General features: G+C 40.8%; 2 non-coding genes across 2 annotated transcripts; both read left to right on the forward strand.

Annotated features, from left to right (window-relative positions):
• The first annotated feature begins 974 nt into the window (after nucleotides 1–974).
• Nucleotides 975–1,081, forward strand: LOC131642764 (small nucleolar RNA R71). Its single transcript, XR_009295993.1, has one exon. It is a non-coding gene; the product is annotated as a small nucleolar RNA R71 (small nucleolar RNA).
• A 13,925-nt stretch (nucleotides 1,082–15,006) lies between these two features.
• LOC131642765 (small nucleolar RNA R71) lies at nucleotides 15,007–15,113 on the forward strand. The gene has a single exon (XR_009295994.1). It is a non-coding gene; the product is annotated as a small nucleolar RNA R71 (small nucleolar RNA).
• The last annotated feature ends 761 nt before the right edge of the window (nucleotides 15,114–15,874 follow it).

The raw sequence follows: 15,874 nt of genomic DNA on the forward strand, positions 1-15,874 counted from the left end.
GTTTCTTTTTTTCGGGTTCCACTTCGTTATTGTTCTCATCAGTCTTAGCAGTTTGTTCATCAGTTGTTTTCTTTTGGGTTTCCTTTGGCTCTTGTTGTGACATGGGTACGTTTTGGGTTCTAGGATCTATGGGTCCATCGTAATTCGTTCCACTTCGTAGTGTTATCGCGTTTGCATGTCCTTTAGGATTGGGTTGAGGTTGAGCAGGAAACGTGCCAGCAGGGGCAGCAGTAGGTGCTTGTTGTTGAGCTACTTGTGAGATTTGAGTTTCTAACATTTTGTTATGCGTAGCTAAAGCATCTACTTTGTTCGATAGTTGTTTTAGTTGCTCGCTATTGTGGATGTTTTGATTCAGGAAGTCCTTATTGGTTTGTTGTTGGGAAGCTATGAAGTTCTCCATCATGATTTCTAGATTTGACTTCCTAGGGGTGTTTTGAGCAGCTACAGGCGCTTTTTGGTAGCCAGGTGGTACAGCAGGTGCTTGTCCAGGCGCGTACAACGCATTGTTGTTCTTATAAGAAAAGTTCGGGTGGTTTTTCCATCCAGGGTTGTACGTGTTAGAATAAGGGTTTCCTTGAGCGTAATTTACTTGATCAGATGGGACTCCAGTCAAGAGTTGGCATTCAGCAACTACATGCCCAGTCAATCCACAAATCTCGCAGTTAGGTGTTACAGCTGCAGCGGTGGCTGAAGGAGTGATGGTCAAATTCTCGATCTTTTGAGTTAAAGCGTCTACTTTAGCGTTAACGCGGTCTATACCACTTATTTCGTACATTCCTCCTTTGGTTTGGGCTTTCTCTAGAGCGGCTCGTTCTCCACCCCATTGGTAATGGTTTTGTGCCATATTCTCTATGAGTTTGTATGCTTCATCATGGGGTTTGTCCATTAATGCTCCGCCAGCAGCGGCATCTATAGTCATTTTAGTGTTATATAAGAGACCACCATAGAAAGTATGGATGATCAGCCATGGTTCGAGTCCATGATGAGGGCATATTCTAAGCATGTCCTTGTAACGTTCCCAAGCTTCGAAGAGCGATTCGTTATCTTTCTGGGTAAATCCGTTGATTTGACCTCTGAGCATAGCAGTTTTGCTAGGCGGAAAGTATCTCGCTAAGAATACTCTCTTCAATTCGTCCCACGTAGTTATGGAATTGGAAGGCAGGGATTGAAGCCACGCTCTTGCTCTATCTCTCAAAGAGAAAGGGAAAAGGCGTAATCGAATAGCTTCGGAACTAACGTTGTTGGCTTTGATAGTGTCGGCGTATTGCACGAACACGGATAAATGGAGATTGGGGTCGTCTACAGGGCTTCCAGAGAATTGATTCTGTTGGACAGCTTGGACCAGTGAAGGTTTCAGTTCGAAATTGTTCGCCTCAATCGCAGGTGGTGCGATACTTGAATGCGGTTCAGCGCGCGAAGGAGCGGCATAGTCTCTAAGAGGACGAATAGCAGCCATCTCTAACTTTGGGATGATTTGATTAATTTGATCAGTAAAAATCAATTCCTGATTAATCGGAATTTCTGCTACTTCGGGAAGATTGCGAGCTCGTCGTTTGACGTTAATGAAACGTTCGATCTCGTTAATTCGTTGTATTAAATCTCCTCCTTGTGAACGAGTATTTGGCATACAATCGTTCAAAAAGAAAGGGAAGAATTGTCCTAGTCTCTACGGTGTAACAGTGAGTTACGATATCGACTTAAATAGTCCCCGGCAACGGCGCCAAAAACTTGATCGCAACTTTACGTGTCTATTAGTCGGGATAACTGCAAGTGCACAGTCGTGTCGTGTAGTTTTAAAAGATATCGAATCCACAGGGACTATGAATCGATCTACCGTTATCTAAGGTTACTATGTAAAGCTAGGAGTAATAAAATTTCGATTGTTCCTAAGGGAAAGTGATTGTGAGAAAATAAAGAATAATAATAAAAGACAGGTATCAGTATGTATTTCGTTTAACTAAAGGTAATCCGAAGGTCCATTGGCTTTTGCATAATTAAATTAAAAATCTTTACTAATTCCATTGATTAAAAATCCTCGTCTCAAACTTTCGCTCTGTTGATTCAGACTACTATCCTAATCCTAATGTACGCTTTCGCCATCCCATTAGATTTTAGAAGAGCTTTTTGGAAACAATGTAATTAATAAAATGTCTATTTTACGAGGTTGTTATCTATTTAAATCTCCTAATCTCAAACTTTCGCTCTGTTGACTCGGAGCAAGCTAATAACCCTAACGTACGCTTTCGCCATCCCGCTCGAGTGTAGAAACAATTTTTGAAAATAAATAAGTTCCAATTAGTTTTAATACGCTTTCGCCATCCTTAAAACTAATGTCCTATGTCTACTATCTGGTTAAAGACCTCAAACTTTCACTCTATTGATTTTAACCTTTGACCGTCCTAACCCCTCAAACTTTCGCTCTATTGGTTTTAAGACTTACTAATTAAACTAGACATATAAACCAAAAATAAGTGATAATTAATAAAACATAATTAAGCCAATTTATTTCGGATCCCTACGGTTAACTTACTTTACATACCGACACCTTTAGTAATTTAGCCAGACATATTGATACGATTAAACATACATATATCGGTTCGGTTCATAATAATAAGCATATTAAATGGCATATAATATATCATGCAATAATAATATAAATAAGGCGGTAAATAAAAACCTGAATTAAATAAATCTGAATTGAATTGAATCTTGAAGTACTCGAACTTCCACCACAGGTTGGCTGGATCGTTCTTCGGAATTTAAATGGCAGAAAATAAAAACAAGGAAATAAAACGATAAATCTAACGTAAGGCTAGATCTACGAAAAGTTCACAACAATTTCCAGTGTAGAAATCGTTGTGAGAAAATAAACGGTTGAATGAAGGCAGAATAAGGAAAAGCAGTTCGCGGTACAATTTCGGCAGCACTTCGTTGGCAGGAAATCGGACCCTTTGAAGTGAAGTGGCTGGCTCTATTTATAGGGGAAGCTTTGCAGTTGCTTTGCGTGAAAAGAGGAGATTCTGCAGACTGGGACGTGGAGACGTGCGTCTCCGTTTCTTCAGGAAGACTTGAGACGTGCGTCTCAAGTGGAGAGTCTTTAGGGAGGTGGAGACGTGCGTCTCCCTTTTGCTGAGGTGGCAGAGACGTGCGTCTCTGCTTACTTGTGTGGCTTGGGCTGCTTTCCTTCGTGGGCTGGATTGCTTCATTGGGTCTTTGGGTCTCTTTCAGCACACTTGGCCCTTAATTGCACTCCCTTTTTACTTCAGCACCCCATTTACGTCTTTTAGGCATAGATAAGGGTCGTTTTGGCTCCATTTCTTCTCTTTTTCACAATTCGGCATAATAAGAGTGTAAAACCTGAAACAAAGCAAATACACGCGTAATATCATAATAAATTAACATAATAAACGGAAAATGCTATAAATATCTATGGATTTTAAGCTAAATATACGATATAAAATCGTGTTATCAAATTCCCCCAGACTTGAACCTTTGCTTGTCCTCAAGCAAAATAAGATAAAGATAAATGAAACACACTTCCACCACGTCGTTCGGTCATACTCAGCTACACAGTGTTCTTATTTGAAAATAATGATAATGATCCTAGCAATAGACTTATAGTAACAACACTAAACAACTCCCAGTATGCATACCAATCCGAATCATGCCATTATAGCTCGACCTTTTTGACTCGTCATCATGTTTCACCCTTTTCATTCGCGCGCAATCACATTAAGCCCATTATCTTGACACGCACATAGCAGAGTAGTCGGTTAGTGACTATGATCCTTCTCATGGAGTTCTGGCACAATAAGTGGTATACTCCTTAGCATTCACTTGTAGATTGTGGGGAATCGGACAATAGTCCTTCCTACCAAGTTCAGTACCAGATGACTTCTGAACCAATCGACAGTGAGTTTTTAAATTCTTTGTATTTGAGATTTGCGGCCGTTAGGTTAAATGATCTTGTGAGGATCACCTTACTTAGTAGGCACATTTCTTCTTATGGTTAAGCACATAATTATTATTATGAGGATCATACACTTATATTCATCGACTCTCTGCGTAGTTTGTATCTAAGACGGTGCCGACTGCTGGAATAAACTACTAAGGGTTATTTCAAAACTTAAAGTCGATGGTTTTGGTATAACGGGTATTCAAATCGGTTACGCATACTCGGGGGGTTTTAGAGTGTTGAGACAATAAGGATATTGACTTGAATCAATTTCTATGCGTTGAGTGTTTGAGTAGCTTTGTATTTCTCAAACGTGTGGGGTTTGCGTTTATCGTTTAGGAGCAAAAATTTTGTTATGGCTCAAGAAAATGGAAGAAATTGAAATAACTACGGAATTATACATATAAGCCTTAAATTCCATAAATATTCTTTTATTGAATTAGAAAAGCATTACAAGGAAGGGAAATAACTGAAGGGAAAAATAAAACTAAAGGAAATAGAAATGGGAAAGATAAAACTAAAGGAAATAGAAGTAATACGACTCCCCCAGACTTAGATGATGCAATGTCCTCAGTGCATAAGAACTACTCCTCATTGTTGCGGTTGCGAGAACTGCTCGCGCCTCTTGTACGAACACGGCGACGTCTATCAGGAGGAGAGTCATTCACACGAATATCAAGATCATGCAAATATGTAGCAATTTCAGTGTATTGACTTTCGTTCCTAATAGCATAGTCACGGTGCTCCTGTTGCATCTCTCGGATGAGCCTAATTGTTTCAGTTTGGTTTGTCTGCATAGCTTGAACTAGTTGATCTTGGCGTTGAATAGCAGCATACATGGCTTCAAGAGTGATAGGCGGAGGGTTGTTTGGAGGAGGTTGGTTGACATTAGCTTGCCCTTGGTTGAGTTCTTCTTCATTTGTATCCATAGGTTCATTAGGATGTTCTTGTTGGTTATCTTGAGGGTTTTCTTCAATAAGCCTCCAACGTTGAACATAACGGATGTTGATTCTTTCAGGGCATGGAAGGATGACATAAGGAATAGGAACTTTGTTGACGACCAAAGTGTATCGGCCATCATGGCGGGGTGAAACCAAGTGGGAGTCACGGCAGTAGGTGAGATCGAGTGACTGAGCGGGCTTCATAAGATGTGAGAGTGAGAGGAGCTCGTCACCAAGACCTAAAGCACAGGCCAAGGTAGTAATAATGCCTCCAAGCAAGAATGGATTTGTAGCGGGGGCGTTGACTAAACCTTGGATGTGTTGGAACATAAACGGTGCGGCATTGAAACGGATATTGTTAAGCGCACAGTAAAGGAAAAATAATTCATTTTGGTTTACCTTGTGGTTGTTAGATCTCGCAAAAATAGTATGCCCCAAAACACGTTGAAAATAACGTATAGCGGGGTTTTGAATGTGAGAAGCATGGAGAGCTCTCCAACCGGTAGGATTTTCTCCAGTGAGATGGAACCAAAATTCAAAAGCGAGTTCCTCCCAAGATCGACCATTGAGTTCTTGAAAGATTGAGCGGTGAGCAATTGGTGCATGATTAAAATGCAAATATGAAGCTACGACATCTTGATCTAGAGCATATTCACGGTTGAACATCCGAAATTGGATGCTATCGGTTGAGAGTGGTTGATTAGAGGGAGTGTCGTAGTTGAAAGAACTCAAAAATTCTAAGACGAGCGGCTCATAAGTAGGTACGGGTTCGGTACAAAGATGGTGAAGGCTAGATTTGATGAGCAAACGGGTAACACCATCAATGAGACCCAAAGTTTCTAGACACTCGGTGTTCACAAATTTTGTGGGAACAACCGAACGTTCGTAGAAGGTGACATATTTTGTTCGTTGAGCATCATTGTCATCATCTCGGAAAATAATGTTTGAAAGGTCGGGAGGTGGTCGCTCGGGACGCTCACTACGGATTAATGAACGTGGAGGCATGGTGAGTATGGAAATGAAAAACGGAAATGTAGTGTAGAAGAAATAGAGAATGGTATGAAAGTTGTGAGGAAGAAGAGTGGTGGTGGTGTGGTTTTATAATGAGGTTTGAAAATGGTGTGGTAATGGAAAATTAAAATGGATTAATGGTGGTGTTTGAAGTTTGAATAGAATAGAGAAGTGGGAAATGAATGGAGTTTAAGAGGTGAATAATGGAGGATGAATGAGGTTTATGGAGTTTAAATGGAATAAATAGGGGAAGAATGAGGAAGAGTGAATTTTGAAATTCAAATTCAAAATTCAAGAGGGAAAGGGAGATGGTCTGCGTGGTCAAATGCAGACTGCTGGCCTTGGGAGACGTGCGTCTCAGGCAGTCAGTCTGCTGGGGCAGAGCATGGAGACGTGCGTCTCCTGTCCCCTGTTTCGTGTCAGCTGGCCCCACACAGATGGAGACGGGCGTCTCCTGTTGCAGGCAGGTGGGTCACGCATGCAAGTGACCAGACAGTGCTGACAGATACCATTAATATTGTCCATCAGTTCAGAACAGTGTCGAATTTTAATACTATTAACAGCAAAAATGATAACTAGGCAAGTATATATATAGCAGTCAATAGCAGTGTAACATAACACAGTAGCAGTAATCAAAAGAATTTTGCATTTAATATTAAACCAGTACTGAGTGTTAACAGAAGCAGAAAGTAAAAGTGCAGAAAAATGAAAATCTAAACTAGGAATAAAAATTACTAAAACTAGAAATAAAATCTAATAGTCTAATACGGTAACATCTAGCCACGTCTATTGTTGTTCTCATTAGACTGAATGTGTTTGAAAACTTCGTCGAACTGAGCATTTACGGTGTCGATAAAATCGAAGAACTGCATTTGCAAAGTGTGTAGCTCGTTGCGCACATGTTGTACATCTTGTTGTAGCGCAGTGATGGCTTGCTCGTGCGTATTCAGATTAGGCATTCTTTGATTTACCGATGCGGTAGATGTAGCGGGTTGTTGTTGCTCGAGCTCGACATCAGTCATATCAACAGTGTGATCATCAACGGAATCTTCAGAACGAGTTTCAGGCTCATACTCAGATATAGGTTCATCAATAGGAAGAGGTTCGTAATCAGGAATGGGTTCATCTTCAGGATTAGGTTCATAGTAACCAGGAGGTGTTTCAGGTTCAGATTCAGATGCAGGCATTTCCTCATCAAAATGTTCATAAGCTTGAGGGGTTTCAGGTGAGGGCTCTCTCTCAGGAATCTGACCATAGTAAAGCCAGTTGGCAGGGTTGTGCACACTCGTCCTAGGATTCGGTAAGGTGAACTGATACCAAACTTTGTTATCAGTGAGCAATTCAAACCGATCAGGTCCAAGGTTACCGATGATACCTCGATTAAAGCAGAAATTGATGTCCATAGAGGTATGGGTACCATAAGGTGTCAATCTAAGCAAAGGTACTCTCATTCCTATGGCATTAGCAATCATAGTGACAAATCCGCCGATCCTAATGGGTGAAACTTCGTCTTGCGTGATGCGCTCGAAGTTTGTTAGCATGAATGCGATGGCATTGACCGGGCGATTCTGAGAGGAGCAGAACATGATGAATAACTCTTCTCTAGTAACTTCAGTGACATTATCAGGCTTTCCAAAAATATAGTGAGCAAGGATCTTGTGAAAGTAGCGGAAAGCAGGATTGTGGATATTCTCAGATTGAAATTCATTCTCTTCAGGGTTGTCGTTTCCAGTGATCTTGCCCCAGTATTTTTCCAACTCCCAGTATGGAAGATTTTCTTCAGCTACTTGGGCGTATGCATCAGGTCCATGAGGTAGTTCTAACATTTCAGCAAAATCTCGGATGCAGAAATTAAACTCCATACCAAAGAGTCTAAAGAGAATAACTCCTTTTCTCAGCCCTTGTCCACAGTTTGGAAGATAGGTCAGGGAGCTCAAGAATTCCAGAGTGAGCTTCCGATAAGTGCTAAACTTGCGGAACAAGTGAGAACCAGTCCAACCAATTTGGTTAAGCAGGTGTAGGATGCTTTCTTCGATACCAAGTTTCACCATAGTTGGTTGGTGAGGATAGCAAGTCAAATCCATGTGTCTTCCAGCCAGCTTGTTAAATCTTGCTTCTTGTCCTCTACCACGGAACACAACTTCCATGTTATCAACTTCTTGCATCGTAGTTAGTAGTTAAATGAAAAACCTAGAAGTTGAAAATATTAAGATTGAGTTAGAACTAGGCTAGTGTTCATTTTTTTTAAAAATAAAATTAAATAAAACAAGTTATAATAATAATTATAATTATAAAAAGGAAGTATTTTCTCGAATTAAGATAGCAGCTATAATTATAATAATTATTATAAGATGTATGAAAAATAAGAAAATTAAAATCTAGAATAATTAAAAATAGAATAATTAGATGAAAATTAAAGGTTAAAATTTTTAAAAATAAAATAAAATGAAGAATAAAAAGAATAAATAAATGTGGGTTGTCTCCCACCAAGCGCTTTGTTTAATGTCGTAAGCTCGACGATTTTAAAATAGAAAACTATTTTTTCGAAAGAGCGGGCAGTTCGTCAAGTTTAAAAACTTCGATGTTTTCATCGTATTCGAGATGATGGTAATACTTAAGACGTTGCCCATTTACGACAAAAGGTTTGACGGTTTCTCCTTTGATTTCTATCGCTCCACTTGGAAATATGTTAGTTATTTCGAAAGGGCCAGACCATCTAGATCGTAACTTACCAGGAAATAATTTTAGTCTAGAATTAAATAAGAGTACTTTATCGCCTATGCTAAAAATTTTCCTAGATATACGCTTGTCGTGCCATTTTTTCGTTCGCTCTTTATAGATTTTGGCGTTTCCGTAAGCGTCTTGTCTAAGTTCTTCTAATTCGTTTATGTATAGAAGTCGTTTCTCACCAGCGGCAGTGTAGTTTAGGTTTAAGTTCTTAATGGCCCAATAGGCTTTATGTTCTAACTCTACCGGTAGGTGGCATGATTATCCATACACGAGTTTGAATGGGGTAGTTCCTATTGGAGTTTTGAAAGCTGTTCTATAAGCCCATAAAGCTTCATTTAGCTTGGTTGACCAATCTTTCCTAGATATAGCAACAGTTTTCTCCAATATTTGTTTTATTTCGCGGTTAGATACTTCTACTTGTCCGCTTGTTTGTGGATGGTATGGTGTGGCTATTCGATGATTCACTCCATATTTTCGAAGGAGTTTCTCAAGTATTCTTGAAATGAAATAGAAGTAATACGACTCCCCCAGACTTAGATGATGCAATGTCCTCAGTGCATAAGAACTACTCCTCATTGTTGCGGTTGCGAGAACTGCTCGCGCCTCTTGTACGAACACGGCGACGTCTATCAGGAGGAGAGTCATTCACACGAATGTCAAGATCATGCAAATATGTAGCAATTTCAGTGTATTGACTTTCGTTCCTAATAGCATAGTCACGGCGCTCCTGTTACATCTCTCGGATGAGCCTAATTGTTTCAGTTTGGTTTGTCTGCATAGCTTGAACTAGTTGTTCTTGGCGTTGAATAGCAGCATACATGGCTTCAAGAGTGATAGGCAGAGGGTTGTTTGGAGGAGGTTGGTTGACATCAGCTTGCCCTTGGTTGAGTTCTTCTTCATTTGCATCCATAGGTTCATTAGGATGTTCTTGTTGGTTATCTTGAGGGTTTTCTTCAATAAGCCTCCAACGTTGAACATAACGGATGTTGATTCTTTCAGGGCATGGAAGGATGACATAAGGAATAGGAACTTTGTTGACGACCAAAGTGTATCAGCCATCATGGCGGGGTGAAACCAAGTGGGAGTCACGGCAGTAGGTGAGATCGAGTGACTGAGCGGGCTTCATAAGATGTGAGAGTGAGAGGAGCTCGTCACCAAGACCTAAAGCACAGGCCAAGGTAGTAATAATGCCTCCAAGCAAGAATGGATTTGTAGCGGGGGCGTTGACTAAACCTTGGATGTGTTGGAACATAAACGGTGCGGCATTGAAACGGATATTGTTAAGCGCACAGTAAAGGAAAAATAATTCATTTTGGTTTACCTTGTGGTTGTTAGATCTCGCAAAAATAGTATGCCCCAAAACACGTTGAAAATAACGTATAGCGGGGTTTTGAATGTGAGAAGCATGGAGAGCTCTCCAACCGGTAGGATTTTCTCCAGTGAAATGGAACCAAAATTCAAAAGCGAGTTCCTCCCAAGATCGACCATTGAGTTCTTGAAAGATTGAGCGGTGAGCAATTGGTGCATGATTAAAATGCAAATATGAAGCTACGACATCTTGATCTAGAGCATATTCACGGTTGAACATCCGAAATTGGATGCTACCGGTTGAGAGTGGTTGATTAGAGGGAGTGTCGTAGTTGAAAGAACTCAAAAATTCTAAGACGAGCGGCTCATAAGTAGGTACGGGTTCGGTACAAAGATGGTGAAGGCTAGATTTGGTGAGCAAACGGGTAACACCATCAATGAGACCCAAAGTTTCTAGACACTCGGTGTTCACAAAGTTTCCTAGATATACGCTTGTCGTGCCATTTTTTCGTTCGCTCTTTATAGATTTTGGCGTTTTCGTAAGCGTCTTGTCTAAGTTCTTCTAATTCGTTTATGTCTAGAAGTCGTTTCTCACCAGCGGCAGTGTAGTTTAGGTTTAAGTTCTTAATGGCCCAATAGGCTTTATGTTCTAACTCTACCGGTAGGTGGCATGATTTTCCATAAACGAGTTTGAATGGGGTAGTTCCTATTGGAGTTTTGAAAGCTGTTCTATAAGCCCATAAAGCTTCATTTAGCTTGGTTGACCAATCTTTCCTAGATATAGCAACAGTTTTCTCCAATATTTGTTTTATTTCGCGGTTAGATACTTCTACTTGTCCGCTTGTTTGTGGATGGTATGGTGTGGCTATTCGATGATTCACTCCATATTTTCGAAGGAGTTTCTCAAGTATTCTTGAAATGAAATGGGAACCACCATCGCTAATTACCAATCTTGGCACACCGAACCTAGGAAAGATGACGTTTTTGAAAAGTTTGATAACTACTCGTGTATCGTTTGTAGGAGAAGCAATAGCTTCTATCCATTTTGAAACGTAATCGACGGCTACGAGTATATATTGATTTCCAAACGATGACGGAAACGGTCCCATGAAGTCTATTCCCCAGACGTCAAATATTTCTACTTCAAGAATGCCTTTTTGGGGCATTTCATCGCGTCTTGAAATGTTTCCAGTTCGTTGGCATCTATCACAGCTTAGTACGGCAAAATAAACGTCTTTCCACAGGTTAGGCCAGAAAAGTCCAGACTGAAGGATTTTGGCGCAGGTTCTAGATGTGCTATGGTGTCCTCCACACGGTGCAGAATGGCAGTGTGTTATTATGCTTCTTATCTCTTCCTCGGGTACACAACGTCTAAAGATTCCATCGGGGCCTCTTTTGAACAGGAGTGGGTCGTCCCAATAGTAATGTTTTAGGTCATGGAAGAATTTCTTCTTCTGTTGGTAACTTAGATCTGGAGGAAGCACACCAGCAGCTAGGTAATTTACGAAATCTGCATACCAAGGTGCGTCAGATCGGGCTAAAGCTATTTCAGCTAATTTGTCGGTTTCAGAGTTTGGACGGTATGGTTCGAATTCATTTGCTTCTAATTGGGCGATGAGTCTTTCATAAGGGAAATCATCGTCAATTGGTACTTGTTCGGGTTTCAGATTTTCCAATCGAGAGAGGTGATCTGCTACGACATTTTCAGTGCCTTTCTTATCTTTAATTTCCAGGTCGAATTCTTGCAGTAACAAGATCCATCTCAAAAGTCTTGGTTTAGCGTCCTTTTTGGTTAGGAGGTACCTAATGGCGGCGTGGTCAGTGTATATGATTATTTTGGCTCCTACCAGGTAAGAACGGAATTTGTCTAATGCAAATACGACAGCTAATAATTCTTTTTCTGTCGTGGCATAATTCATCTGAGCTTCGTCTAGGGTTCTACTCCCATAATATATGACATGTAGTTTCTTATCCTTTCTTTGTCCTAGAACGGCTCCTACAGCATAATCACTTGCGTCACACATTATTTCGAAAGGCTCATTCCAGTCGGGAGGTTGCATAATTGGCGCAGAGATTAATGCTCGTTTAAGCGTTTGAAATGCTTCAGTGCATTTATCGGTGAAAATAAAGTCGGCGTCTTTCATGAGTAATTCAGTTAAGGGTTTGGTTATTTTAGAGAAGTCCTTAATGAAGCGTCGGTAAAAACCAGCGTGTCCCAGAAAACTTCTTATTTCTCTAACGGTTTTGGGAGGTTGAAGGTTTTCGATAATTTCGATTTTTGCTTTATCAACTTCGATTCCTCTATCGGATACGATGTGTCCAAGTACAATTCCTTGTCGAACCATGAAATGGCATTTTTCCCAATTAAGGACTAGGTTTACGCTTACGCATCGTTTAAGCACCATTTCAAGGTTTTCTAAACATGTTTCAAAACTTCCTCCACAGACACAGAAATCGTCCATAAAGACCTCCATTATTCCATCTAGGAAGTCGGCAAATATTGCCATCATGCATCTTTGGAAGGTCGCGGGTGCATTGCAGAGTCCAAAAGGCATTCGTCTATAAGCGAATGTACCATAAGGACAGGTGAATGTGGTCTTCTCTTGGTCGTCAGGGTGGATAGGAATTTGGAAAAATCTGGAGTATCCATCCAGATAACAAAAATGCGAGTGTTTAGCTAGGCGTTCGAGCATTTGATCTATGAAAGGTAAAGGGAAATGGTCTTTTCGGGTAGCTTTGTTTAGCTTCCTATAGTCAATGCACATTCTCCATCCAGTTTGGGTACGTTGTGCTACAGATTCTCCTTTTGCATTAGTGATTACAGTGACTCCTCCTTTCTTTGGTACGACGTGAACAGGGCTAACCCATTTACTATCGGATATAGGATATATTATTCCAGCTTCTAGCAGTTTTTGGATTTCCTTTTTAACCACATCGCTCATAATAGGATTTATTCGCCTTTGATGTTCCCTAGAGGTTTTACTATCGTCTTCGAGCATAATGCGGTGCATACACAGAGAAGGGCTTATACCTTTCAGATCTGATATGTTATATCCTAAAGCGGTAGGGTATTTTCTTAGGACATTAAGTAATTTTTCAGTCTCGGTTCGTCCTAAGTTGGCGTTCACTATAACTGGTCGGTTTAGTTCTTCGTCTAGAAATTCGTATCTAAGATCGGTAGGAAATGTTTTCAGCTCTATAGCAGGTTTCTTAGGTCCAGGTATAGGATCGGGAGTTAAAGCTAAGCATTCACTCAGGTGGTTATCTTGATATTCCTCGCGCCAGTTGTCATCTTCAAGAATTGGCGGCATAGGAATTCTTAGGATCTCGGTTTCCTTATTTGGTTCGGATTTTATTTCCTTGACACACTCGTCGATTATGTCAGCAGAACAGCATGTGTCAATTATAGAAGGTGCTTTTAGGAATTGGGAAAGGATAAATTCTATTTTCTCTTCTCCTACTTCGAAAGTAAGTTTTCCTCGCTTTACATCTATAATTGCACCAGCGGTTGCTAAAAATGGTCTTCCTAATATGATCGGGATGTTAGAATCTTCTTGGATATCCATAATGATGAAGTCAGTTGGGATGTAGAATTGACCTACACGCACAGGGATATTCTCTAACTTTCCTACAGGGTATTTAACTGAACGGTCTGCTAGTTGAAGAGACATTCTTGTTGCTTTAAGCTCACCTAGATTGAGTTTCTTACAGGTCGAAAGAGGCATCAAACTAACACTAGCTCCTAAATCGCACAAGGCTTTCTCTATGATGGTTTTTCCAATTACGCAGGGTATAGAGAAACTACCAGGGTCTTTCAGTTTTGGAGGCATGTTATTTTGGATGATAGCGCTACACTCAGCGGTAAGCGTTATAGTTTCGTTGTCCTCGAGTTTCTTTTTGTTTTATAAGATTTCTTTTAAGAACTTAGCATACGAAGGCATCTCAGTTATGGCTTCTGTGAACGGTATGGTTATGTTTAATTGCTTCAGAAGTTCTACAAATCTTTTAAATTGCGCTTCGGTTTTTGATTTAGCTAATCTCTGAGGGTAAGGAATTGGTGGCTTATAAGGTGGTGGTGGAACATAAGGTTTCTCTTTTTCGGGTTCCACTTCGTTATTGTTCTCATCAGTCTTAGCAGTTTGTTCATCATTTGTTTTCTTTTGGGTTTCCTTTGGCTCTTGTTGTGACATGGGTACGTTTTGGGTTCTAGGATCTATGGGTCCATCGTAATTCGTTCCACTTCGTAGTGTTATCGCGTTCGCATGTCCTTTAGGATTGGGTTGAGGTTGAGCAGGAAACGTGCCAGCAGGGGCAGCAGTAGGTGCTTGTTGTTGAGCTACTTGTGAGATTTGAGTTTCTAACATTTTGTTATGCGTAGCTAAAGCATCTACTTTGTTCGATAGTTGTTTTAGTTGCTCGCTATTGTGGATGTTTTGATTCAGGAAGTCCTTATTGGTTTGTTGTTGGGAAGCTATGAAGTTCTCCATCATGATTTCTAGATTTGACTTCCTAGGGGTGTTTTGAGCAGCTACAGGCGCTTTTTGGTAGCCAGGTGGTACAGCAGGTGCTTGTCCAGGCGCGTACAACGCATTGTTGTTCTTATAAGAAAAGTTCGGGTGGTTTTTCCATCCAGGGTTGTACGTGTTAGAATAAGGGTTTCCTTGAGCGTAATTTACTTGATCAGATGGGACTCCAGTCAAGAGTTGGCATTCAGCAACTACATGCCCAGTCAATCCACAAATCTCGCAGTTAGGTGTTACAGCTGCAGCGGTGGCTGAAGGAGTGATGGTCAAATTCTCGATCTTTTGAGTTAAAGCGTCTACTTTAGCGTTAACGCGGTCTATACCACTTATTTCGTACATTCCTCCTTTGGTTTGGGCTTTCTCTAGAGCGGCTCGTTCTCCACCCCATTGGTAATGGTTTTGTGCCATATTCTCTATGAGTTTGTATGCTTCATCATGGGGTTTGTCCATTAATGCTCCGCCAGCAGCGGCATCTATAGTCATTTTAGTGTTATATAAGAGACCACCATAGAAAGTATGGATGATCAGCCATGGTTCGAGTCCATGATGAGGGCATATTCTAAGCATGTCCTTGTAACGTTCCCAAGCTTCGAAGAGCGATTCGTTATCTTTCTGGGTAAATCCGTTGATTTGACCTCTGAGCATAGCAGTTTTGCTAGGCGGAAAGTATCTCGCTAAGAATACTCTCTTCAATTCGTCCCACGTAGTTATGGAATTGGAAGGCAGGGATTGAAGCCACGCTCTTGCTCTATCTCTCAAAGAGAAAGGGAAAAGGCGTAATCGAATAGCTTCGGAACTAACGTTGTTGGCTTTGATAGTGTCGGCGTATTGCACGAACACGGATAAATGGAGATTGGGGTCGTCTACAGGGCTTCCAGAGGATTGATTCTGTTGGACAGCTTGGACCAGTGAAGGTTTCAGTTCGAAATTGTTCGCCTCAATCGCAGGTGGTGCGATACTTGAATGCGGTTCAGCGCGCGAAGGAGCGGCATAGTCTCTAAGAGGACGAATAGCAGCCATCTCTAACTTTGGGATGATTTGATTAATTTGATCAGTAAAAATCAATTCCTGATTAATCGGAATTTCTGCTACTTCGGGAAGATTGCGAGCTCGTCGTTTGACGTTAATGAAACGTTCGATCTCGTTAATTCGTTGTATTAAATCTCCTCCTTGTGAACGAGTATTTGGCATACAATCGTTCAAAAAGAAAGGGAAGAATTGTCCTAGTCTCTACGGTGTAACAGTGAGTTACGATATCGACTTAAATAGTCCCCGGCAACGGCGCCAAAAACTTGATCGCGACTTTACGTGTCTATAAATCTGGTAACTGCAAGTGCACAGTCGTGTCGTGTAGTTTTAAAAGATATCGAATCCACAGGGACTATGAATCGATCTACCGTTATCTA

Source organism: Vicia villosa, unplaced genomic scaffold (assembly GCF_029867415.1).
Source record: "Vicia villosa cultivar HV-30 ecotype Madison, WI unplaced genomic scaffold, Vvil1.0 ctg.005780F_1_1, whole genome shotgun sequence".
NCBI classification, from domain to species: domain Eukaryota; kingdom Viridiplantae; phylum Streptophyta; class Magnoliopsida; order Fabales; family Fabaceae; genus Vicia; species Vicia villosa.